At 55.1% G+C, this 23,574-nt stretch overlaps 1 protein-coding gene across 3 annotated transcripts in view; it reads right to left on the bottom strand.

The window, feature by feature from the left end:
- The window catches only part of DMGDH (dimethylglycine dehydrogenase), a 105,788-nt gene that overhangs the window by 2,107 nt on the left and 80,107 nt on the right, over positions 1–23,574 (bottom strand). The gene's annotated exons all lie outside the window — the stretch shown is intronic.

Here is a 23,574-nt window from a genome sequence, read left to right as displayed (position 1 = left end):
CAAGATACAAGTACATTTCTAGCAGCAGACTGCATAAATGTGTGACAAGTACTGGGGTTGCCATCTGTAAAGCTCGGAATCCTGAAGGATATATATGACAGTATTCATTGCATGTGATGATGTTGAGCTGGCTGAGCTAGCCTGATTCCACAGCCAGGATCGCAGATATGAGCTTGTTTTGCCTACCAGTAGCTGTGAAACTGACTTGCCTCACACTGCTATCTCCTAGGTCTTAGATGTAACTGAACTTCCTTACTTGGTTGGCTGGGAGCAAATTAGAAAAACAAGCTATAGAAAGAAAGGTTGTTAGAAAATTGGTGGTCCTGGACAGAATGCTTCAAGAGCCAAAAGAAAGCCCCTTTCAACGATGCTGACAGTTCAGACAGAGGATGAAATAGTAATTAGACTGGATCTGTGCAGGAAATATGAGGAATAGTGTGTTACAAATTCTGCCTTTTTTTTTCTCATTATTTTTTAATTTAAAGGCATAGATTAGACACAACAAAAGATTTGCATTTTACTAATTTGTCAGATCCACATCATCCTGGCCTGTGGGCAAGAAAAATAATAGCAGTTACGAGTTCATCTAGTTTTACAGCCTTTGCTGAGAAGATGAGTAATAGTGAAAGCTATTTTAAGGCACATGGTCCTAGGTCAGTGTGACAGTTCTTGTACATCTGAAGCAGGATTTTTACTCATTTGATGAGTGCTTAAGAGAAGGAAGTGAAATATTGTTGAAGATAAAATGCAATTTCTGGTAATGTTCTTTAACTTCTGCAGAGAATTATACCAACTAGATCCATCCTAGCACTACATTTGAAATACATTTGTAGTAAGTGCTCTGCTTATGGAGAGAAATTCAAAATAAATAGTTCTAAAGTGCTGTACTCTGGGAGTTTGTCATTGTCACTCCTTATGCGTCAGCACTGAATCATTATTTTGCAGTAATAACAGAACTACAAGTACAACGTATTGTACTTGGAATACAGTATTACACAGTTAGAACATGTTCTTATTACTATACAGAATCACAGAATCATCTAGGTTGGAAGAGACCTCCAAGATCATCTAGTCCGACCTCTGACCTAACACTAACAAGTCCTCCACTAAACCATATCACTCAGGGCTACATCTAAACGTCTTTTAAAGACCTCCACGGGTGGTGACTGAATCACTTCCCTATTCCCTGGCAGCCTATTCCAATGCCTAACAACCCTTTCGGTAAAGAAGTTCTTCCTAATATCCAACCTAAGCCTCCCTTGGCGCAACTTTAGCCCATTCCCCCTCGTCCTGTCACCAGGCACATGGGAGAACAGACCAACCCCCACCTCGCTACAGCCTCCTTTAAGGTAACTGTAGAGAGCGATAAGGTCGCCCCTGAGCCTCCTCTTCTCCAGGCTGAACAATCCCAGCTCCCTCAGCCGCTCCTCATAAGACTTGTTCTCCAGACCCCTCACCAGCTTCGTCACCCTCCTCTGGACTCTCTCGAGCACCTCCATGTCCTTCTTGTAGCGAGGGGCCCAAAACTGAACACGGTACTCGAGGTGCGGCCTCACCAGAGCCGAGTACAGGGGGACAATCAATTCCCTCGCCCTGCTGGCCACACTGTTTCTTGTGCAAGCCAGGGTGCTGTTGGCCTTCTTGGCCACCTGAGCACACTGCTGGCTCATATTCAGCCAACTATCAACCAATACTCCCAGGTCCTTCTCTGCCAGGCAGCTTTCTAACCACTCATCTCCCAGCCTGTAGCTCTGCTTGGGGATGTTGTGCCCCAGGTGCAGGACCCGGCACTTGGCCTTGTTGAACTTCATGCAGTTGGCCTCAGCCCATCGGTCCAGCCTATCCAGATCCTCCTGCAGAGCCTTCCTACCCTCGAGCAGATCAACACAGGCACCTAACTTGGTGTCGTCTGCAAACTTACTGAGGGTGCACTGAATGCCCTCATCTAGATCATCGATAAAGATATTAAAGAGAACTGGCCCTAGTACTGAGCCCTGGGGGACTCCACTAGTGACCGGCCTCCACCTGGATTTAACTCCAGTTAAATTGAACTGGATTACAACAGCAGGCATGTTTCCAGCCACACGTGGTTCAGAGGAACATCTCTGCAGAGCCTTGCAAGGAGAGAACCCCCCCTGCACCTCGCTGCGCACAAGGGGCTCAGCAGCCACTGCACAGCGTGCTTGCGCTCCAGCCGCCTGAGCCTTGTGCGTGCCACACCACCGCCAGCCTCTCCCCAGAGGGCTGCCATTCCTCCCCCCGCCCCACAGATTGTGGGGAGGTGCTCCAGCTGACCCAGCCTGGGTCAAAGGTGCCACGAGGGACTCCCCCTGCAGAGGCAAAAATGGAACGCCAAGAATGCCTTTTTCCAGAGAGAAAGCCGAAGAACATGGCAAAGCTGGCAAACCGCAGCCTGCTGCACCCTGAGGGGCAAGGGAAGAGCAAACCCTGGGCTGGAACAGCTGGGAGCTGAGAGCTGCAACGTCCCTGACAGCAGTTTTGTTCAGCGGGATCCAGGGCCACGTTGGACAGCCTTGGGTGTGCCTCCCACTGCGCGCTGCAGCCTCTCTCGCCTCCAGATGGGTCACTGTTCTCTGCAACGTGCCGTGCCCTTCAGCACACTTTCCCCGTCTTTTTCTTGGGGAAGAAACCTCTGACTTACTCTCACACCTTCGGTATTTGTGGGTAGGGAAAGGAGGAGAAAATACTCTGTATAGAAATGCCTTCTACTTCTTATGGGGAGGCAGCAGGCCATCCAGGCAGTGTTCCATTGTTAGTAATAGAAGAAGAAATAATACAATATTGCTTAATATGTTACATTTGCGATGTACTCTTCCGAGGCTGCGCTTGGAAGGTACAAAATATATGTGTAAGGGTAGCATGAGAGAATGCACCGATTCATGATGAGGAGTAAGGAGGATTAAAAGAATGCTCAATTTGCAAGACATCTAGATAACTGGGGCTTCTTGGACTCTGGGAACTGGATCAAACCAACCTTGCGGTTTGGACTGAGACCAAGGGCTCAGAGAGCACGCGTGAGAAAGAAAGGTTAAAAAGTTCAGCTCTGATGAAGACATCTTACTTCATCCCGACGACCACCCAGACGACCACCAGAGAGTAGTACGCAAGCGCAGAAGGACTGATAAGATAATTAGCATACGAAGCGAGGCTAGGCGGAGCTAGGAAATGAATATGCATAGATGAGCTGTGAAACCTAATACACATGTAGTATCTTAGGAGATAAAAGGGAACTAAGAAAACAAATCAGACGAAGTTAGATCTGGGCAAGCATGCCCCTAACTTCCGGCGCCTAATAAAGAACCTTCATATAATCACTTTCTGGATTATGTGTTTTCATAAACGCTAACACCATCATTCCCATTACAATTGCCTGCTTTATTCTAACCTGGCTCTCCGCAAGAACGCGGGCTGAACTTCCCAACGGCCTGATGTGCTCATGCAGCAACATGGAAGCTGCTCTGCAAGCTCCGTGCATTCACTTATGGTCAAACGAAGCCAAATGCCACTTTGTCCTGGTAAGTGACCAACAAGGGTCACTGAAGTCTGTCGCTGGGGCTGGGGACCCACTGCGTGGGGAACTCCGCTGGCTTCAGCAGAGCCCCCCTGCACGACGTCAGGCAGAATTCTGACCAGAATTGGACTGATTTTGGTCACACAAAGGCTAGAGGTCAGACTGATCTTAACGATGTCCTTCAGAGTTTCCTTTAGGAGTATCCTTTACGTTAAGGGAAGTGTCCCTGCAAATGACGTATAAAATTGACACCACTTCAGCTGCTTTCATTTTTAGTAGAGTTTTGGGATTTCTTAGTTTTTCCTCAACTTTACTCTTTAGCTGAAATAAAGTTCATTTCAATGCAATTACTGCTACAGCTACTTGATTCCCCTCCCCAGAATCACAACCCGGGGCTTTGGGCTTTTCCATGTTTATTATTCACTTAGTTCTTCCTTCGTGCTTCCACGGTGGGCAGGAACAGACGTGTCCCCCTGCGCGGCGATGGGGGGCAGCCGGGGGGCTCCTCTCTGCTTGCCTCTCCTCTTCCAGCCGCACGCACAGGCAGCGATGGGACGGAACCGGGACACGCTCCTGGCCTCTCCCCCTCGGCGGGGAGCTCTCAGAGCTCTGCAGGGCAGGCAGCACAGCCCCACCCGGACCCCAGCACGCTCCCACAGCCTGCTGGCACGGCCCCGCAGCCCTGCACACACCCCTGGGCGCCTTTTCCACCACCCGGCCCAGGCCTGGGCTCCGTATCACCTGCTGCCACCCCGCAGTGATGCACTGCCCATGTCACAGCAGGCAGGGGGTGCCCCCTGTCACAAAGGGGCGCGGACGGCCTCGGCCCCGGAACACTGGCCCCAACGGCCACGCAGGCCTGAGATGGCTGCCCGTGCTGACAGGGAGGCTGCTCAGCTGCCTGCTCCTGCTGCTCCAGCCTCAGCTCTGGACACACACTCAGCCAGGGGAACTCAGCTCGTCTCTCCTCTCTCCTCAGGCCCACACCTCAAACGGCTTTCAGCACCCTACAGGACAATGACCGAACCAAACCACCGCACACACCTGGCCACTCCTTTCCAGCACTGTGCCACACAATAGCCCACGCTCTACAGGACAGGTAACATCACCCCAACCCACACCCTACCATGATCTCATAGCAAGCAGACAGGTGACACGCTCGGGCCAGGACGGCAGTGACCGCTCCATCAGGACGACGGGACACGGACAGCCTCGGTGAGACGCTAGAGACTCTTGGGCAGAGAGGCAGGGGCTGCCCGTGGTCACAGGGGGATGCTGCTCCGTTTGGTGCTTCTTCTCTTTCAGCCAGAATCACGCAGCGATGGGACCAGACCATGGCACAATCCTGGCCTCACTGCCCTCGACCACTCAGCTGGAAGGAAGAGCTGCCAACGCTCTACAGGACAGGTAAGATCGCCCCAACCCACACCCTACCATGGTCTCATAGCAAGCAGCCAGGTGAGACGATTGGGCCAGGACGACAGTGACCGCTCCATCAGGATGATGGGAAGACGGACGGATGTGGTGAGACGCTGGAGACCCTTGGGCAGGGGCAGCCCATGGTCACAGGGGGACGTTGCGCGGTTTCTTCCTGCTCTTTTAAAGCCAGACACACACGGCAATGAGACCAGACCACGGCACGCTCCTGGCCTCTCTCCCCTTGACAACTCAGCTCGAAAAGATGCCAGCACTCTACAGGACAGATAAGACAGCCCCAACCCATTCCCCACCATGGTCTCACTGCCGGCCGGACGGTGATGGCTTGGCCCAACACAGCTGACTCTTGGCTGTCAGGAGACACAGGCTGGACGGCATTAATGTCAGGCTGGGAGAGCCTTAGGCTGGGAGGCATGGTCTGCTTCTGGCCACAGGGGAAGGCTGCTCTCTTTTGGCTTCCTCTCTTACAGCTGGAAACACACACAGCGATGGGACCAGACCATGGCACGACCCTGGCCTCACTGCCCTCGACCACTCAGCTGGAAGGAAGAGCTGCCAACGCTCTACAGGACAGGTAACATCACCCCAACCCGCACCCTACCATGATCTCATATCAAGCAGGACAGTGACACGCTCAGGCCAGGACGGCAGTGACCGCTCCATCAGGACGATGGGACACGGATAGCCTCGGTGAGACGCTAGAGACTCTTGGGCAGAGAGGCAGGGGCTGCCCGTGGTCACAGGGGGATGCTGCTCTGTTTGGTGCTTCTTCTCTTTCAGCCAGAAACACACAGCGATGGGACAAGACCACGGCACGCTCCTGGCCTCGCTGCCCTTGAGAATTCAGCTGGAAGGAAGAGCTGCCAACACTCTACAGGACACGTAAGCGATCCCCAAGCCATACCCCACCACAGTCTCACAGCATGCCAGAAGATGACACGGTTGGGCTACGAGGGGCATCTCCTGGCCGTCAGGGAGACGTGAGATGGACAGCCTTGGAGTGAGGCTGGGAGAGCCTTGCTCAGGGAGGAAGGGATGGCTTTCAGTGTTGGCAGGGGTGGCTGCTCTGTTTGTCACCTCCTCTATTACAGGTGGACTCACTGAGAGTGAGGGAATGAAGCCATGGCACACTCCTGGCCTCTCTCTTCCAGCACTCTGATGGAGAATTCACCACGCTCTCCAGGACAGATAAGATCACCCCAACCCATTCCCCTCCCCGGTCTCACTGCCTGCGGGAAGGTGATGGGCTTGGCCCAACACGGCTGACTCTTGGCTGTCAGGGAGACACAGGCAGGACGGCCTTGCTGTCAGGCTGCGAGTGCCTCACGCAGGGAGGCTGGGACTGCTCCTGGCCATGGGCTGGGGCTGCTCTTTTTGATCATTTTCCTTTCTCACCCCATCACAGAGCCCCGAGCACACCAAGGTGTGCCACTCTCCCTTCCCTCCTCTGCCCAATCCATCCACGGCCACTGACCTGAAAGCTGCTGCAGCTTTCTACAACCGCAGCCACCGAAGGAGCAGGAAGCACACAAGGACCCCGTCTCTACCCTACTGTGGTCCTACAAGCACAACAACGGGCCCTGCAGCTATGGACAAAGAGAGCTCGGCACGCCTCCACGCCACCCCACCCCATCCCATGTCTCTCTCTAATGCTGCTCAAATAAACGTTCTGATTCACAACCTCATCGGCTGCTTTTTCCTGCCCTTCCTGGGGAAACCTTGGGGGGCTTTGCCTTTTGCAGAAGGAACGAGTGCACCAGCCTCCTCTTCTTCAGACACTGGCATCAAGAGTATTTCAAAGCAGATTAAGGGTCCTAATTTAAGACCGGTGTCTGCAGGCGTGGGTCTGGAAACCAGTTTGCTCCCTCTTTTACCAAGGGACCACAGGTGTATAAGGAAGGAAGAACACTTAACACAAAAACCTCATCTGCTCTGATGGAACTGCTTGAGGAAATTCCCCTTCCTGACATGCGCTCTGCACCCAACATGCAGCCGCTGGGGGGGCTGCCCTGCTGCTGGAAATCAAAGAGAACCATGCTTGCTACCTGGGAAATTAAGCGCCTCTCATAGCTTTGCTGCACATTTCTCCCACGCACCAGCCTTGCCAGGGCTGGCCATCACAGCTCACTTTAGGCCAACTTCTTCCTAGTCAGCTTGGCTACCTCCTGGTTACAAACCTGACTGCCAGAAGCAAACTGGGACTGATTAAAAACAAAAGCCCAGGGGACGGCGCTACTTTTGCACACTCACGCTCCCGACTCTTGTAGGAGACGCATCCAGAAATGCCCCATGCACTGAAACACAGACCTGCGCTGGGAGGGAACCTACAGAACCTTTCTACCCTCGAGCAGACCGACACAGGCACCTAACTTGGTGTTGTCTGCAAACTTACTGAGGGTGCACTGAATGCCCTCATCTAGATCATCGATAAAGATATTAAAGAGAACTGGCCCCAGTACTGAGCCCTGGGGGACGCCAGTAGTGACCAGCCTCCACCTGGATTTAACTCCAGTTAAATTGAACTGGATTACAACAGCAGGCATGTTTCCAGCCACACGTGGTTCAGAGGAACATCTCTGCAGAGCCTTGCAAGGACAGAACCCCCCGGCACCTCGCTGCGCCCAAGGGGTTCAGCAGCCACTGCACAGCGTGCTTGCGCTCCAGCCGCCTGAGCCTTGTGCGTGCCACACCACTGCCAGCCTCTCCCCAGAGGGCTGCCATTCCTCCCTCCGCCCCACAGATTGTGGGGAGGTGCTCCAGCTGACCCAGCCTGAGTCAAAGGTGCCACGAGGGACTCCCCCTGCAGAGGCAAAAATGGAACGCCAAGAATGCCTTTTTCCAGAGAGAAAGCCGAAGAACATGGCAAAGCTGGCAAACCGCAGCCTGCTGCACCCTGAGGGGCAAGGGAAGAGCAAACCCTGGGCTGGAACAGCTGGGAGCTGAGAGCTGCAACGTCCCTGACAGCAGTTTTGTTCAGCGGGATCCAGGGCCACGTTGGACAGCCTTGGGTGTGCCTCCCACTGCGCGCTGCAGCCTCTCTCGCCTCCAGATGGGTCACTGTTCTCTGCAACGTGCCGTGCCCTTCAGCACACTTTCCCCGTCTTTCTCTTGGGGAAGAAACCTCTGACTTACTCTCACACCTTCGGTATTTGTGGGTAGGGAAAGGAGGAGAAAATACTCTGTATAGAAATGCCTTCTCCTTCTTATGGGGAGGCAGCAGGCCATCCAGGCAGTGTTCCATTGTTAGTAATAGAAGAAGAAATAATACAATATTGCTTAATATGTTACATTTGCGATGTACTCTTCCGAGGCTGCGCTTGGAAGGTACAAAATATATGTGTAAGGGTAGCATGAGAGAATGCACCGATTCATGATGAGGAGTAAGGAGGATTAAAAGAATGCTCAATTTGCAAGACATCTAGATAACTGGGGCTTCTTGGACTCTGGGAACTGGATCAAACCAACCTTGCGGTTTGGACTGAGACCAAGGGCTCAGAGAGCACGCGTGAGAAAGAAACTGAGCTGTGAAACCTGAGCTGTGAAACCTAATACACATGTAGTATCTTAGGAGATAAAAGGGAACTAAGAAAACAAATCAGACGAAGTTAGATCTGGGCAAGCATGCCCCTAACTTCCAGCGCCTAATAAAGAACCTTCATATAATCACTTTCTGGATTATGAGTTTTCATAAACGCTAACACCATCATTCCCATTACAATTGCCTGCTTTATTCTAACCTGGCTCTCCGCAAGAACGCGGGCTGAACTTCCCAACGGCCTGATGTGCTCATGCAGCAACATGGAAGCTGCTCTGCAAGCTCCGTGCATTCACTTATGGTCAAACGAAGCCAAATGCCACTTTGTCCTGGTAAGCGACCAACAAGGGTCACTGATGTCTGTCGCTGGGGCTGGGGACCCACTGCGTGGGGAACTCCGCTGGCTTCAGCAGAGCCCCCCTGCACGACGTCAGGCAGAATTCTGACCAGAATTGGACTGATTTTGGTCACACAAAGGCTAGAGGTCAGACTGATCTTAACGATGTCCTTCAGAGTTTCCTTTAGGAGTATCCTTTACGTTAAGGGAAGTGTCCCTGCAAATGACGTATAAAATTGACACCACTTCAGCTGCTTTCATTTTTAGTAGAGTTTTGGGATTTCTTAGTTTTTCCTCAACTTTACTCTTTAGCTGAAATAAAGTTCATTTCAAAGCAATTTCTGCTACAGCTACTCGATTCCCCTCCCCAGAATCACAACCCGGGGCTTTGGGCTTTTCCATGTTTATTATTCACTTAGTTCTTCCTTCGTGCTTCCACGGTGGGCAGGAACAGACGTGTCCCCCTGCGCGGCGATGGGGGGCAGCCGGGGGGCTCCTCTCTGCTTGCCTCTCCTCTTCCAGCCGCACGCACAGGCAGCGATGGGACGGAACCGGGACACGCTCCTGGCCTCTCCCCCTCGGCGGGGAGCTCTCAGAGCTCTGCAGGGCAGGCAGCACAGCCCCACCCGGACCCCAGCACGCTCCCACAGCCTGCTGGCACGGCCCCGCAGCCCTGCACACACCCCTGGGCGCCTTTTCCACCACCCGGCCCAGGCCTGGGCTCCGTATCACCTGCTGCCACCCCGCAGTGATGCACTGCCCATGTCACAGCAGGCAGGGGGTGCCCCCTGTCACAAAGGGGCGCGGACGGCCTCGGCCCCGGAACACTGGCCCCAACGGCCACGCAGGCCTGAGATGGCTGCCCGTGCTGACAGGGAGGCTGCTCAGCTGCCTGCTCCTGCTGCTCCAGCCTCAGCTCTGGACACACACTCAGCCAGAGGAACTCAGCTCGTCTCTCCTCTCTCCTCAGGCCCACACCTCAAACGGCTTTCAGCACCCTACAGGACACTGACCGAACCAAACCACCGCACACACCTGGCCACTCCTTTCCAGCACTGTGCCAGACAATAGCCCACGCTCTACAGGACAGGTAACATCACCCCAACCCGCACCCTACCATGATCTCATAGCAAGCAGACAGGTGACACGCTCGGGCCAGGACGGCAGTGACCGCTCCATCAGGACGACGGGACACGGACAGCCTCGGTGAGACGCTAGAGACTCTTGGGCAGAGAGGCAGGGGCTGCCCGTGGTCACAGGGGGATGCTGCTCCGTTTGGTGCTTCTTCTCTTTCAGCCAGAATCACGCAGCGATGGGACCAGACCACAGCACAATCCTGGCCTCACCGCCCTCGACCACTCAGCTGGAAGGAAGAGCTGCCAACGCTCTACAGGACAGGTAAGATCGCCCCAACCCACACCCTACCATGGTCTCATAGCAAGCAGCCAGGTGAGACGATTGGGCCAGGACGACAGTGACCGCTCCATCAGGATGATGGGAAGACGGACGGATGTGGTGAGACGCTGGAGACCCTTGGGCAGGGGCAGCCCATGGTCACAGGGGGACATTGCGCGGTTTCTTCCTGCTCTTTTAAAGCCAGACACACACGGCAATGAGACCAGACCACGGCACGCTCCTGGCCTCTCTCCCCTTGACAACTCAGCTCGAAAAGATGCCAGCACTCTACAGGACAGATAAGACAGCCCCAACCCATTCCCCACCATGGTCTCACTGCCAGCCGGATGGTGGGGAATGGTCTCACTGCCAGCTTGGCCCAACACAGCTGACTCTTGGCTGTCAGGAGACACAGGCTGGACGGCATTTAATGTCAGGCTGGGAGAGCCTTAGGCTGGGAGGCATGGTCTGCTCCTGGCCACAGGGGAAGGCTGCTCTCTTTTGGCTTCCTCTCTTACAGCTGGAAACACACACAGCGATGGGACCAGACCATGGCACGATCCTGGCCTCACTGCCCTCGACCACTCAGCTGGAAGGAAGAGCTGCCAACGCTCTCCAGGACAGGTAAGATTGCCCCAACCCATACCCACCACGGTCCACAGCAAACAGACAGGTGACACGCTCGGGCCAGGACGACAGTGACAGCTCCATCAGGATGACGGGACACGGACAGCCTCGGTGAGACACTAGAGACTCTTGGGCAGAGAGGCAGGGGCTGCCCTCACGGGGATGCTGCTCCGTTTGGTGCTTCTTCTCTTTCAGCCAGAATCACAGAGAGATGGGAACAGACCACGGCACAATCCTGACCTCACTGCCCTCGACGACTCAGCTGGAAGGAAGAGCTGCCAATGCTCTACAGGACAGGTAAGATTGCCCCAACCCACACCCACCACAGTCCACAGCAGACAGACAGGTGACATGATCGGACCAGGACGGCAGTGACCACTCCATCAGGACGACGGGACACGGACAGCCTCGGTGAGACACTAGAGACTCTTGGGCAGAGAGGCAGGGGCTGCCCGTGGTCACAGGGGGATGCTGCTCCGTTTGGTGCTTCTTCTCTTTCAGCCAGAAACACACAGCGATGGGACAAGACCACGGCACGCTCCTGGCCTCGCTGCCCTTGAGAATTCAGCTGGAAGGAAGAGCTGCCAACACTCTACAGGACACGTAAGCGATCCCCAAGCCATACCCCACCACAGTCTCACAGCATGCCAGAAGATGACATGGTTGGGCTACGAGGGGCATCTCCTGGCCGTCAGGGAGACGTGAGATGGACAGCCTTGGAGTGAGGCTGGGAGAGCCTTGCTCAGGGAGGAAGGGATGGCTTTCAGTGTTGGCAGGGGGTGGCTGCTCTGTTTGTCACCTCCTCTGTTACAGGTGGACTCACTGAGAGTGAGGGAACGAAGCCATGGCACACTCCTGGCCTCTCTCTTCCAGCACTCTGATGGAGAATTCACCACGCTCTCCAGGACAGATAAGATCACCCCAACCCATTCCCCTCCCCGGTCTCACTGCCTGCGGGAAGGTGATGGGCTTGGCCCAACACGGCTGACTCTTGGCTGTCAGGGAGACACAGGCAGGACGGCCTTGCTGTCAGGCTGCGAGTGCCTCACGCAGGGAGGCTGGGACTGCTCCTGGCCATGGGCTGGGGCTGCTCTTTTTGATCATTTTCCTTTCTCACCCCATCACAGAGCCCCGAGCACACCAAGGTGTGCCACTCTCCCTTCCCTCCTCTGCCCAATCCATCCACGGCCACTGACCTGAAAGCTGCTGCAGCTTTCTACAACCGCAGCCACCGAAGGAGCAGGAAGCACACAAGGACCCCGTCTCTACCCTACTGTGGTCCTACAAGCACAACAACGGGCCCTGCAGCTATGGACAAAGAGAGCTCGGCACGCCTCCACGCCACCCCACCCCATCCCATGTCTCTCTCTGATGTTGCTCAAATAAACGTTCTGATTCACAACCTCATCGGCTGCTTTTTCCTGCCCTTCCTGGGGAAACCTTGGGGGGCTTTGCCTTTTGCAGAAGGAGCGAGTGCACCAGCCTCCTCTTCTTCAGACACTGGCATCAAGAGTATTTCAAAGCAGATTAAGGGTCCTAATTTAAGACCGGTGTCTGCAGGCGTGGGTCTGGAAACCAGTTTGCTCCCTCTTTTACCAAGGGACCACAGGTGTATAAGGAAGGAAGAACACTTAACACAAAAACCTCATCTGCTCTGATGGAACTGCTTGAGGAAATTCCCCTTCCTGACATGCGCTCTGCACCCAACATGCAGCCGCTGGGGGGGCTGCCCTGCTGCTGGAAATCAAAGAGAACCATGCTTGCTACCTGGGAAATTAAGCGCCTCTCATAGCTTTGCTGCACATTTCTCCCACGCACCAGCCTTGCCAGGGCTGGCCATCACAGCTCACTTTAGGCCAACTTCTTCCTAGTCAGCTTGGCTACCTCCTGGTTACAAACCTGACTGCCAGAAGCAAACTGGGACTGATTAAAAACAAAAGCCCAGGGGACGGCGCTACTTTTGCACACTCACGCTCCCGACTCTTGTAGGAGACGCATCCAGAAATGCCCCATGCACTGAAACACAGACCTGCGCTGGGAGGGAACCTACAGAACCTTTCTACCCTCGAGCAGACCGACACAGGCACCTAACTTGGTGTTGTCTGCAAACTTACTGAGGGTGCACTGAATGCCCTCATCTAGATCATCGATAAAGATATTAAAGAGAACTGGCCCCAGTACTGAGCCCTGGGGGACGCCAGTAGTGACCAGCCTCCACCTGGATTTAACTCCAGTTAAATTGAACTGGATTACAACAGCAGGCATGTTTCCAGCCACACGTGGTTCAGAGGAACATCTCTGCAGAGCCTTGCAAGGACAGAACCCCCCGGCACCTCGCTGCGCCCAAGGGGTTCAGCAGCCACTGCACAGCGTGCTTGCGCTCCAGCCGCCTGAGCCTTGTGCGTGCCACACCACTGCCAGCCTCTCCCCAGAGGGCTGCCATTCCTCCCTCCGCCCCACAGATTGTGGGGAGGTGCTCCAGCTGACCCAGCCTGAGTCAAAGGTGCCACGAGGGACTCCCCCTGCAGAGGCAAAAATGGAACGCCAAGAATGCCTTTTTCCAGAGAGAAAGCCGAAGAACATGGCAAAGCTGGCAAACCGCAGCCTGCTGCACCCTGAGGGGCAAGGGAAGAGCAAACCCTGGGCTGGAACAGCTGGGAGCTGAGAGCTGCAACGTCCCTGACAGCAGTTTTGTTCAGCGGGATCCAGGGCCACGTTGGACAGCCTTGGGTGTGCCTCCCACTGCGCGCTGCAGCCTCTCTCGCCTCCAGATGGGTCACTGTTCTCTGCAACGTGCCGTGCCCTTCAGCACACTTTCCCCGTCTTTCTCTTGGGGAAGAAACCTCTGACTTACTCTCACACCTTCGGTATTTGTGGGTAGGGAAAGGAGGAGAAAATACTCTGTATAGAAATGCCTTCTCCTTCTTATGGGGAGGCAGCAGGCCATCCAGGCAGTGTTCCATTGTTAGTAATAGAAGAAGAAATAATACAATATTGCTTAATATGTTACATTTGCGATGTACTCTTCCGAGGCTGCGCTTGGAAGGTACAAAATATATGTGTAAGGGTAGCATGAGAGAATGCACCGATTCATGATGAGGAGTAAGGAGGATTAAAAGAATGCTCAATTTGCAAGACATCTAGATAACTGGGGCTTCTTGGACTCTGGGAACTGGATCAAACCAACCTTGCGGTTTGGACTGAGACCAAGGGCTCAGAGAGCACGCGTGAGAAAGAAAGGTTAAAAAGTTCAGCTCTGATGAAGACATCTTACTTCATCCCGACGACCACCCAGACGACCACCAGAGAGTAGTACGCAAGCGCAGAAGGACTGATAAGATAATTAGCATACGAAGCGAGGCTAGGCGGAGCTAGGAAATGAATATGCATAGATGAGCTGTGAAACCTAATACACATGTAGTATCTTAGGAGATAAAAGGGAACTAAGAAAACAAATCAGACGAAGTTAGATCTGGGCAAGCATGCCCCTAACTTCCGGCGCCTAATAAAGAACCTTCATATAATCACTTTCTGGATTATGTGTTTTCATAAACGCTAACACCATCATTCCCATTACAATTGCCTGCTTTATTCTAACCTGGCTCTCCGCAAGAACGCGGGCTGAACTTCCCAACGGCCTGATGTGCTCATGCAGCAACATGGAAGCTGCTCTGCAAGCTCCGTGCATTCACTTATGGTCAAACGAAGCCAAATGCCACTTTGTCCTGGTAAGTGACCAACAAGGGTCACTGAAGTCTGTCGCTGGGGCTGGGGACCCACTGCGTGGGGAACTCCGCTGGCTTCAGCAGAGCCCCCCTGCACGACGTCAGGCAGAATTCTGACCAGAATTGGACTGATTTTGGTCACACAAAGGCTAGAGGTCAGACTGATCTTAACGATGTCCTTCAGAGTTTCCTTTAGGAGTATCCTTTACGTTAAGGGAAGTGTCCCTGCAAATGACGTATAAAATTGACACCACTTCAGCTGCTTTCATTTTTAGTAGAGTTTTGGGATTTCTTAGTTTTTCCTCAACTTTACTCTTTAGCTGAAATAAAGTTCATTTCAATGCAATTACTGCTACAGCTACTTGATTCCCCTCCCCAGAATCACAACCCGGGGCTTTGGGCTTTTCCATGTTTATTATTCACTTAGTTCTTCCTTCGTGCTTCCACGGTGGGCAGGAACAGACGTGTCCCCCTGCGCGGCGATGGGGGGCAGCCGGGGGGCTCCTCTCTGCTTGCCTCTCCTCTTCCAGCCGCACGCACAGGCAGCGATGGGACGGAACCGGGACACGCTCCTGGCCTCTCCCCCTCGGCGGGGAGCTCTCAGAGCTCTGCAGGGCAGGCAGCACAGCCCCACCCGGACCCCAGCACGCTCCCACAGCCTGCTGGCACGGCCCCGCAGCCCTGCACACACCCCTGGGCGCCTTTTCCACCACCCGGCCCAGGCCTGGGCTCCGTATCACCTGCTGCCACCCCGCAGTGATGCACTGCCCATGTCACAGCAGGCAGGGGGTGCCCCCTGTCACAAAGGGGCGCGGACGGCCTCGGCCCCGGAACACTGGCCCCAACGGCCACGCAGGCCTGAGATGGCTGCCCGTGCTGACAGGGAGGCTGCTCAGCTGCCTGCTCCTGCTGCTCCAGCCTCAGCTCTGGACACACACTCAGCCAGGGGAACTCAGCTCGTCTCTCCTCTCTCCTCAGGCCCACACCTCAAACGGCTTTCAGCACCCTACAGGACAATGACCGAACCAAACCACCGCACACACCTGGCCACTCCTTTCCAGCACTGTGCCACACAATAGCCCACGCTCTACAGGACAGGTAACATCACCCCAACCCACACCCTACCATGATCTCATAGCAAGCAGACAGGTGACACGCTCGGGCCAGGATGGCAGTGACCGCTCCATCAGGACGACGGGACACGGACAGCCTCGGTGAGACGCTAGAGACTCTTGGGCAGAGAGGCAGGGGCTGCCCGTGGTCACAGGGGGATGCTGCTCCGTTTGGTGCTTCTTCTCTTTCAGCCAGAATCACGCAGCGATGGGACCAGACCATGGCACAATCCTGGCCTCACTGCCCTCGACCACTCAGCTGGAAGGAAGAGCTGCCAACGCTCTACAGGACAGGTAAGATCGCCCCAACCCACACCCTACCATGGTCTCATAGCAAGCAGCCAGGTGAGACGATTGGGCCAGGACGACAGTGACCGCTCCATCAGGATGATGGGAAGACGGACGGATGTGGTGAGACGCTGGAGACCCTTGGGCAGGGGCAGCCCATGGTCACAGGGGGACGTTGCGCGGTTTCTTCCTGCTCTTTTAAAGCCAGACACACACGGCAATGAGACCAGACCACGGCACGCTCCTGGCCTCTCTCCCCTTGACAACTCAGCTCGAAAAGATGCCAGCACTCTACAGGACAGATAAGACAGCCCCAACCCATTCCCCACCATGGTCTCACTGCCGGCCGGACGGTGATGGCTTGGCCCAACACAGCTGACTCTTGGCTGTCAGGAGACACAGGCTGGACGGCATTAATGTCAGGCTGGGAGAGCCTTAGGCTGGGAGGCATGGTCTGCTTCTGGCCACAGGGGAAGGCTGCTCTCTTTTGGCTTCCTCTCTTACAGCTGGAAACACACACAGCGATGGGACCAGACCATGGCACGACCCTGGCCTCACTGCCCTCGACCACTCAGCTGGAAGGAAGAGCTGCCAACGCTCTACAGGACAGGTAACATCACCCCAACCCGCACCCTACCATGATCTCATATCAAGCAGGACAGTGACACGCTCAGGCCAGGACGGCAGTGACCGCTCCATCAGGACGATGGGACACGGATAGCCTCGGTGAGACGCTAGAGACTCTTGGGCAGAGAGGCAGGGGCTGCCCGTGGTCACAGGGGGATGCTGCTCTGTTTGGTGCTTCTTCTCTTTCAGCCAGAAACACACAGCGATGGGACAAGACCACGGCACGCTCCTGGCCTCGCTGCCCTTGAGAATTCAGCTGGAAGGAAGAGCTGCCAACACTCTACAGGACACGTAAGCGATCCCCAAGCCATACCCCACCACAGTCTCACAGCATGCCAGAAGATGACACGGTTGGGCTACGAGGGGCATCTCCTGGCCGTCAGGGAGACGTGAGATGGACAGCCTTGGAGTGAGGCTGGGAGAGCCTTGCTCAGGGAGGAAGGGATGGCTTTCAGTGTTGGCAGGGGTGGCTGCTCTGTTTGTCACCTCCTCTATTACAGGTGGACTCACTGAGAGTGAGGGAATGAAGCCATGGCACACTCCTGGCCTCTCTCTTCCAGCACTCTGATGGAGAATTCACCACGCTCTCCAGGACAGATAAGATCACCCCAACCCATTCCCCTCCCCGGTCTCACTGCCTGCGGGAAGGTGATGGGCTTGGCCCAACACGGCTGACTCTTGGCTGTCAGGGAGACACAGGCAGGACGGCCTTGCTGTCAGGCTGCGAGTGCCTCACGCAGGGAGGCTGGGACTGCTCCTGGCCATGGGCTGGGGCTGCTCTTTTTGATCATTTTCCTTTCTCACCCCATCACAGAGCCCCGAGCACACCAAGGTATGCCACTCTCCCTTCCCTCCTCTGCCCAATCCATCCACGGCCACTGACCTGAAAGCTGCTGCAGCTTTCTACAACCGCAGCCACCGAAGGAGCAGGAAGCACACAAGGACCCCGTCTCTACCCTACTGTGGTCCTACAAGCACAACAACGGGCCCTGCAGCTATGGACAAAGAGAGCTCGGCACGCCTCCACGCCACCCCACCCCATCCCATGTCTCTCTCTAATGCTGCTCAAATAAACGTTCTGATTCACAACCTCATCGGCTGCTTTTTCCTGCCCTTCCTGGGGAAACCTTGGGGGGCTTTGCCTTTTGCAGAAGGAACGAGTGCACCAGCCTCCTCTTCTTCAGACACTGGCATCAAGAGTATTTCAAAGCAGATTAAGGGTCCTAATTTAAGACCGGTGTCTGCAGGCGTGGGTCTGGAAACCAGTTTGCTCCCTCTTTTACCAAGGGACCACAGGTGTATAAGGAAGGAAGAACACTTAACACAAAAACCTCATCTGCTCTGATGGAACTGCTTGAGGAAATTCCCCTTCCTGACATGCGCTCTGCACCCAACATGCAGCCGCTGGGGGGGCTGCCCTGCTGCTGGAAATCAAAGAGAACCATGCTTGCTACCTGGGAAATTAAGCGCCTCTCATAGCTTTGCTGCACATTTCTCCCACGCACCAGCCTTGCCAGGGCTGGCCATCACAGCTCACTTTAGGCCAACTTCTTCCTAGTCAGCTTGGCTACCTCCTGGTTACAAACCTGACTGCCAGAAGCAAACTGGGACTGATTAAAAACAAAAGCCCAGGGGACGGCGCTACTTTTGCACACTCACGCTCCCGACTCTTGTAGGAGACGCATCCAGAAATGCCCCATGCACTGAAACACAGACCTGCGCTGGGAGGGAACCTACAGAACCTTTCTACCCTCGAGCAGACCGACACAGGCACCTAACTTGGTGTTGTCTGCAAACTTACTGAGGGTGCACTGAATGCCCTCATCTAGATCATCGATAAAGATATTAAAGAGAACTGGCCCCAGTACTGAGCCCTGGGGGACGCCAGTAGTGACCAGCCTCCACCTGGATTTAACTCCAGTTAAATTGAACTGGATTACAACAGCAGGCATGTTTCCAGCCACACGTGGTTCAGAGGAACATCTCTGCAGAGCCTTGCAAGGACAGAACCCCCCGGCACCTCGCTGCGCCCAAGGGGTTCAGCAGCCACTGCACAGCGTGCTTGCGCTCCAGCCGCCTGAGCCTTGTGCGTGCCACACCACTGCCAGCCTCTCCCCAGAGGGCTGCCATTCCTCCCTCCGCCCCACAGATTGTGGGGAGGTGCTCCAGCTGACCCAGCCTGAGTCAAAGGTGCCACGAGGGACTCCCCCTGCAGAGGCAAAAATGGAACGCCAAGAATGCCTTTTTCCAGAGAGAAAGCCGAAGAACATGGCAAAGCTGGCAAACCGCAGCCTGCTGCACCCTGAGGGGCAAGGGAAGAGCAAACCCTGGGCTGGAACAGCTGGGAGCTGAGAGCTGCAACGTCCCTGACAGCAGTTTTGTTCAGCGGGATCCAGGGCCACGTTGGACAGCCTTGGGTGTGCCTCCCACTGCGCGCTGCAGCCTCTCTCGCCTCCAGATGGGTCACTGTTCTCTGCAACGTGCCGTGCCCTTCAGCACACTTTCCCCGTCTTTCTCTTGGGGAAGAAACCTCTGACTTACTCTCACACCTTCGGTATTTGTGGGTAGGGAAAGGAGGAGAAAATACTCTGTATAGAAATGCCTTCTCCTTCTTATGGGGAGGCAGCAGGCCATCCAGGCAGTGTTCCATTGTTAGTAATAGAAGAAGAAATAATACAATATTGCTTAATATGTTACATTTGCGATGTACTCTTCCGAGGCTGCGCTTGGAAGGTACAAAATATATGTGTAAGGGTAGCATGAGAGAATGCACCGATTCATGATGAGGAGTAAGGAGGATTAAAAGAATGCTCAATTTGCAAGACATCTAGATAACTGGGGCTTCTTGGACTCTGGGAACTGGATCAAACCAACCTTGCGGTTTGGACTGAGACCAAGGGCTCAGAGAGCACGCGTGAGAAAGAAACTGAGCTGTGAAACCTGAGCTGTGAAACCTAATACACATGTAGTATCTTAGGAGATAAAAGGGAACTAAGAAAACAAATCAGACGAAGTTAGATCTGGGCAAGCATGCCCCTAACTTCCAGCGCCTAATAAAGAACCTTCATATAATCACTTTCTGGATTATGAGTTTTCATAAACGCTAACACCATCATTCCCATTACAATTGCCTGCTTTATTCTAACCTGGCTCTCCGCAAGAACGCGGGCTGAACTTCCCAACGGCCTGATGTGCTCATGCAGCAACATGGAAGCTGCTCTGCAAGCTCCGTGCATTCACTTATGGTCAAACGAAGCCAAATGCCACTTTGTCCTGGTAAGCGACCAACAAGGGTCACTGATGTCTGTCGCTGGGGCTGGGGACCCACTGCGTGGGGAACTCCGCTGGCTTCAGCAGAGCCCCCCTGCACGACGTCAGGCAGAATTCTGACCAGAATTGGACTGATTTTGGTCACACAAAGGCTAGAGGTCAGACTGATCTTAACGATGTCCTTCAGAGTTTCCTTTAGGAGTATCCTTTACGTTAAGGGAAGTGTCCCTGCAAATGACGTATAAAATTGACACCACTTCAGCTGCTTTCATTTTTAGTAGAGTTTTGGGATTTCTTAGTTTTTCCTCAACTTTACTCTTTAGCTGAAATAAAGTTCATTTCAAAGCAATTTCTGCTACAGCTACTCGATTCCCCTCCCCAGAATCACAACCCGGGGCTTTGGGCTTTTCCATGTTTATTATTCACTTAGTTCTTCCTTCGTGCTTCCACGGTGGGCAGGAACAGACGTGTCCCCCTGCGCGGCGATGGGGGGCAGCCGGGGGGCTCCTCTCTGCTTGCCTCTCCTCTTCCAGCCGCACGCACAGGCAGCGATGGGACGGAACCGGGACACGCTCCTGGCCTCTCCCCCTCGGCGGGGAGCTCTCAGAGCTCTGCAGGGCAGGCAGCACAGCCCCACCCGGACCCCAGCACGCTCCCACAGCCTGCTGGCACGGCCCCGCAGCCCTGCACACACCCCTGGGCGCCTTTTCCACCACCCGGCCCAGGCCTGGGCTCCGTATCACCTGCTGCCACCCCGCAGTGATGCACTGCCCATGTCACAGCAGGCAGGGGGTGCCCCCTGTCACAAAGGGGCGCGGACGGCCTCGGCCCCGGAACACTGGCCCCAACGGCCACGCAGGCCTGAGATGGCTGCCCGTGCTGACAGGGAGGCTGCTCAGCTGCCTGCTCCTGCTGCTCCAGCCTCAGCTCTGGACACACACTCAGCCAGAGGAACTCAGCTCGTCTCTCCTCTCTCCTCAGGCCCACACCTCAAACGGCTTTCAGCACCCTACAGGACACTGACCGAACCAAACCACCGCACACACCTGGCCACTCCTTTCCAGCACTGTGCCAGACAATAGCCCACGCTCTACAGGACAGGTAACATCACCCCAACCCGCACCCTACCATGATCTCATAGCAAGCAGACAGGTGACACGCTCGGGCCAGGACGGCAGTGACCGCTCCATCAGGACGACGGGACACGGACAGCCTCGGTGAGACGCTAGAGACTCTTGGGCAGAGAGGCAGGGGCTGCCCGTGGTCACAGGGGGATGCTGCTCCGTTTGGTGCTTCTTCTCTTTCAGCCAGAATCACGCAGCGATGGGACCAGACCACAGCACAATCCTGGCCTCACCGCCCTCGACCACTCAGCTGGAAGGAAGAGCTGCCAACGCTCTACAGGACAGGTAAGATCGCCCCAACCCACACCCTACCATGGTCTCATAGCAAGCAGCCAGGTGAGACGATTGGGCCAGGACGACAGTGACCGCTCCATCAGGATGATGGGAAGACGGACGGATGTGGTGAGACGCTGGAGACCCTTGGGCAGGGGCAGCCCATGGTCACAGGGGGACATTGCGCGGTTTCTTCCTGCTCTTTTAAAGCCAGACACACACGGCAATGAGACCAGACCACGGCACGCTCCTGGCCTCTCTCCCCTTGACAACTCAGCTCGAAAAGATGCCAGCACTCTACAGGACAGATAAGACAGCCCCAACCCATTCCCCACCATGGTCTCACTGCCAGCCGGATGGTGGGGAATGGTCTCACTGCCAGCTTGGCCCAACACAGCTGACTCTTGGCTGTCAGGAGACACAGGCTGGACGGCATTTAATGTCAGGCTGGGAGAGCCTTAGGCTGGGAGGCATGGTCTGCTCCTGGCCACAGGGGAAGGCTGCTCTCTTTTGGCTTCCTCTCTTACAGCTGGAAACACACACAGCGATGGGACCAGACCATGGCACGATCCTGGCCTCACTGCCCTCGACCACTCAGCTGGAAGGAAGAGCTGCCAACGCTCTCCAGGACAGGTAAGATTGCCCCAACCCATACCCACCACGGTCCACAGCAAACAGACAGGTGACACGCTCGGGCCAGGACGACAGTGACAGCTCCATCAGGATGACGGGACACGGACAGCCTCGGTGAGACACTAGAGACTCTTGGGCAGAGAGGCAGGGGCTGCCCGTGGTCACGGGGATGCTGCTCCGTTTGGTGCTTCTTCTCTTTCAGCCAGAATCACAGAGAGATGGGAACAGACCACGGCACAATCCTGACCTCACTGCCCTCGACGACTCAGCTGGAAGGAAGAGCTGCCAATGCTCTACAGGACAGGTAAGATTGCCCCAACCCACACCCACCACAGTCCACAGCAGACAGACAGGTGACATGATCGGACCAGGACGGCAGTGACCACTCCATCAGGACGACGGGACACGGACAGCCTCGGTGAGACACTAGAGACTCTTGGGCAGAGAGGCAGGGGCTGCCCGTGGTCACAGGGGGATGCTGCTCCGTTTGGTGCTTCTTCTCTTTCAGCCAGAAACACACAGCGATGGGACAAGACCACGGCACGCTCCTGGCCTCGCTGCCCTTGAGAATTCAGCTGGAAGGAAGAGCTGCCAACACTCTACAGGACACGTAAGCGATCCCCAAGCCATACCCCACCACAGTCTCACAGCATGCCAGAAGATGACATGGTTGGGCTACGAGGGGCATCTCCTGGCCGTCAGGGAGACGTGAGATGGACAGCCTTGGAGTGAGGCTGGGAGAGCCTTGCTCAGGGAGGAAGGGATGGCTTTCAGTGTTGGCAGGGGGTGGCTGCTCTGTTTGTCACCTCCTCTGTTACAGGTGGACTCACTGAGAGTGAGGGAACGAAGCCATGGCACACTCCTGGCCTCTCTCTTCCAGCACTCTGATGGAGAATTCACCACGCTCTCCAGGACAGATAAGATCACCCCAACCCATTCCCCTCCCCGGTCTCACTGCCTGCGGGAAGGTGATGGGCTTGGCCCAACACGGCTGACTCTTGGCTGTCAGGGAGACACAGGCAGGACGGCCTTGCTGTCAGGCTGCGAGTGCCTCACGCAGGGAGGCTGGGACTGCTCCTGGCCATGGGCTGGGGCTGCTCTTTTTGATCATTTTCCTTTCTCACCCCATCACAGAGCCCCGAGCACACCAAGGTGTGCCACTCTCCCTTCCCTCCTCTGCCCAATCCATCCACGGCCACTGACCTGAAAGCTGCTGCAGCTTTCTACAACCGCAGCCACCGAAGGAGCAGGAAGCACACAAGGACCCCGTCTCTACCCTACTGTGGTCCTACAAGCACAACAACGGGCCCTGCAGCTATGGACAAAGAGAGCTCGGCACGCCTCCACGCCACCCCACCCCATCCCATGTCTCTCTCTGATGTTGCTCAAATAAACGTTCTGATTCACAACCTCATCGGCTGCTTTTTCCTGCCCTTCCTGGGGAAACCTTGGGGGGCTTTGCCTTTTGCAGAAGGAGCGAGTGCACCAGCCTCCTCTTCTTCAGACACTGGCATCAAGAGTATTTCAAAGCAGATTAAGGGTCCTAATTTAAGACCGGTGTCTGCAGGCGTGGGTCTGGAAACCAGTTTGCTCCCTCTTTTACCAAGGGACCACAGGTGTATAAGGAAGGAAGAACACTTAACACAAAAACCTCATCTG

Source organism: Anser cygnoides, chromosome Z (assembly GCF_040182565.1).
Source record: "Anser cygnoides isolate HZ-2024a breed goose chromosome Z, Taihu_goose_T2T_genome, whole genome shotgun sequence".
In the NCBI taxonomy this organism is placed as follows: domain Eukaryota; kingdom Metazoa; phylum Chordata; class Aves; order Anseriformes; family Anatidae; genus Anser; species Anser cygnoides.
The sequence above is the reverse complement of the archived record's forward strand: the minus strand, read 5'-3'. Positions and strand labels throughout refer to the sequence as shown.